The 3702-nt window shown below is 38.0% G+C and overlaps 1 long non-coding RNA gene across 1 annotated transcript; it reads left to right on the forward strand.

The window, feature by feature from the left end:
* The first annotated feature begins 607 nt into the window (after positions 1-607).
* LOC115476578 lies at positions 608-2567 on the forward strand. The gene is made up of 2 exons (XR_003943202.1): positions 608-971; positions 2058-2567. It is a non-coding gene; the product is annotated as an uncharacterized LOC115476578 (long non-coding RNA).
* The last annotated feature ends 1135 nt before the right edge of the window (positions 2568-3702 follow it).

The raw sequence follows: 3702 nt of genomic DNA on the forward strand, positions 1-3702 counted from the left end.
CAGAGACCCAGAAGTTTTCCCAATTTTAAGGGGCCCTTTTACAATGCCGTGGTAGAGCTACCTGCTGCGTCGTGTGCCAGTCCGCCACTACCGCTGGTGCTGGCAATAGTGCTGCCCCCCCGGCATGCGCCATTTCTGGCGCAACTGAAATTGGAGGGTTTTTTTTTTTAACGCCGGTTTAGTGCGGGAACCTAAATAGGATGGAGGGCTCCCCCTGGCAAGTGTGCACTTCACAGGCTTTTTTTGGCCTTGTGTCCGCTGTAGTAAAAGAAACCTCGGTGCCTGGTAAATCCACACACCAACGCTACTACAGGACCTCTTTTACCGCATCTTGGTAAAAGGGACCCTAAGTGCTGTAAAACCAGGATGAGCCTCATCAACTTTATAAAGGTCTTAGCTGCCTCCTGCCAACCCCCAACCCCCACAATAATTCTCCTGTTGTACTATTTACCCCCCCCCCCTTTTTTTTTTTTGTTCTGGAGGAAATCCCAGTGCTTACAGCTCCTACCAGCTTGTGTATCCGTGGCTCTTAGTCATGAACATTAAAGCAGGAGAGGAAAGTTATTTTGTCAACAGTCACAAATAGCAAATCTTTTCCTGCTAGTTTGGCTCCTTGCTTTATATTGATATCCTATGAGGTTGCAAAGATCTCCAGGCTTCGTGACTGACTGCTGTGAGGGGGGGAGGGTTATGTGGTTCTAAGACAGTGTAATTGATCCTTTACCATCTGGCAATGATATTAGTACTATTTTTGACACAGTAAACAGGAAACTGCTAATTTGCTCACTTGCTTTGGCATTTCATTGCTTGGTGAAGAGGGTAGTATTTTGAAGTTTTGAATTGGACCCATTGTTTAAATGTAGCAAGTGTTCAGTGCTTTAGCATGAAGTTAAATATTATATTGTGAAGTATTAAATGCTGTGATGACCAGTCACTGGGCAGGCAAGCTCAGAAAACTCCAGTGTTGAAATGTAAGGTTACTACTTTTTTTTTTTTTTTTTTTAGTGAAAACTGCAATTAATTTGTCAGTGTTGCATTTGTAACTCATTTCCATAAACTGGTTTGTTCAGGCCACTTTGATGATGTTGATGATAATCTGATGATAATCTTATTATTTAAACAAGCATTCTCAGTAGCGTGTTGGCTTTTGGATGAATGCTATTGAGAGGTGGTTTTGGATGGAATTGGAGTCCTAGATTTGATTAATCTGTGACACAAAGTGTAATTAAATAATCCAGCCCTATAATATGTCAGCTACCTTTAGGCAATAAACACCACATTTAGCAGAGTTTCTAATTATGACTGGTGCAATGTTTTCCTGGTGTTCATGTACGCTGGATTTGAGACCTGTAACTACTGGGGAATTTTCTTTTTTTTTAATATATATATATATATATATATATATATATATATATATATATATATATATATATATATATATATATATATATAATTTGGTAAATATAGCCAAAATTTAAGTGGGGTTTTCCCCCTAAAGAGCAAATATGATCTTGAAGGGGGGGAGACTAGGGTAGAGTGAAGTGGAGTAGTCTAATGATTAAAGTAGTGGGCTGCAAACTAGAGAAGCCAGGGTTTAAATCATGTTGCCTCCTCTTGTGATCTTTTGAAGTCACTTGTGTGCCAATCTTTAGTTAAAGATCCCCTATTAACTGCAGCAGGGTCTATAGGAATTTAATGGACCCTTTTGAAGATAACAAGTGCTGATCTTTAGTAAAATACCCTCTTCATGTACAAACAAATTGTAAGCCCTCTGAGGATAGGAAAATATCTACTATAACTATATGTAACTTGAAAAAGGTATGAGCTAAATCCAAATCTCTACCCTTCCTATTTGTGTCCCCAGTAGGGTATGTGTGAACATGACAATACCCCACCCCCACCCCAGATGCTACAATTTCTCACTTACCCAAATCTGAAGGTTACTTTCAAGAGCAAATCAAAAATATATTGTTAGTCCACTAGAAAAGATAACTAATTTTCTTTTCTATGTTTTTTTTTTTTTTTTTAATTTCTATTTATTTTGTTTTACCCAAAAGGCCAAGATGGCCTCACCCTCTGCTTGTGACTCAAATTTTATATGTGCTGTTAGGGTATTTCTTCTTTGCCACTGTTTGGCTATGTACCAGACACTGTGATAGCAGAGCCATCATACCAAAAGAAGATGCTTAAAAGAGAACAAGCAATGTGGATAATGGAAGTCAATAGAAACATAAATGTGCTATCAAACTTAAAAAAAAAAAAAAAAAAAAGGTCCCAGTTTCAAGATGTCCTTATAGTGCAGTTTGCATGGAGTCATTTGCTGTCTAATAGCTAACACTGAATACATCAAGTAATATATTGGAACAGTTTACAATCCTAAAGAAAGGAGATGGAGAGAGAAGGAGGAAGGGGACAGAGAGATTAGTCAAGGATTGGGGAAGAAGAAATTGAACAACACTTTTTTGAGTTTGTGGATTTTATTGATTTTAATTTGTCAGCTGCCATGACCTCTTGTTGGTTAAATGTATTTAAAAATGTTGGATTTTATTAAAATTGGCTAGAATCTGCACTTCTGTTTTGCTGTTCTGTTTAGAGGCTGACCAAAACAGCTACCGAAACTGTCACCTGGTTTTGGCCGAAGCCGAAACTAACAACTAAAGTTTGGTTGTGCGAAAGTGAACCAATGAGGCCCACTACGGATTGTCTGAGCTTTCAGTCAGGAGCCCCCTCTGCGAAAGCCACAGGAGCTCCAGTCCCAGGAAGTGCACGCACAGGCTGACAACTGTAGGATCCATTTTAACAAGGACTTCTCGATAAGTCTGGTCCATTTAGGTTCCCAAGCCAATAGAGATGGCGTTACATATCCTCTGCTACAGGAACCTTGTGAGAATGTGTAAAAAAATATAGATATAGATATATATCATGGAGACCCAAATGCAGAAAAATTACAAGCAAGAGCAATATATTTTTCAAATTATTTTCTAATATTACAATGAATTGAACTTTATATATCATTTTCCTACTAATGCTATAAGCTGAGCAGTACTTGGTGCTTGAAAATAATCACTACAGATTTCTTTCTCATAGAATCTTGCTTCTGCCCGCTACAAATTTGATTGAAACGCTGCTTTTGCACCATCTTTGGAGTGTGACGGCTGATGCCATATCTTCACAGTCGCTAATTCCTAAGGAGCTTGTCCCAGATTTATGGACTTAAATTCCTGCTAAATGTTTGTATCAAAAGCATTTATTTGGAGTGCTTTAAGTACCATATAAACTGCTATGCAAGATCATAACTCATCTTTAACCAATTTTAAAATTAAACTGAGTTTTTTCCCCCGTTTGGCTTTTGGGTCCTAATGCTGCAGAGTTCTCCTGTGGTGGGTTTAGAGAGTTTGTAGCTATTTATTTGTTGAAGTAACATATTTCTGTAGTGTGAATTAAGTTATTCTTTCCTATCAATTGATTGTGTTTTTACTTTTACTCTATTTTATTTGTTTTTATTGTACCATTGTAAACTGCTTTGATCTTGCTTGAACAAACATAAACATACCTACAATTGCATTACACACAAGAAAAAAATGCAGAAGTGGCTTTCCCCCGAATACCTTACAATCCCTTGTGGCCCAGTGGTTAGAATAGTCAGGGCAAGAGTAATTCCCCAGTCACTCTTGCCCATAAACTCTACTTTCAAAAATGGCT

The sequence above is a fragment of the Microcaecilia unicolor genome, chromosome 8 (genome assembly GCF_901765095.1).
Source record: "Microcaecilia unicolor chromosome 8, aMicUni1.1, whole genome shotgun sequence".
In the NCBI taxonomy this organism is placed as follows: domain Eukaryota; kingdom Metazoa; phylum Chordata; class Amphibia; order Gymnophiona; family Siphonopidae; genus Microcaecilia; species Microcaecilia unicolor.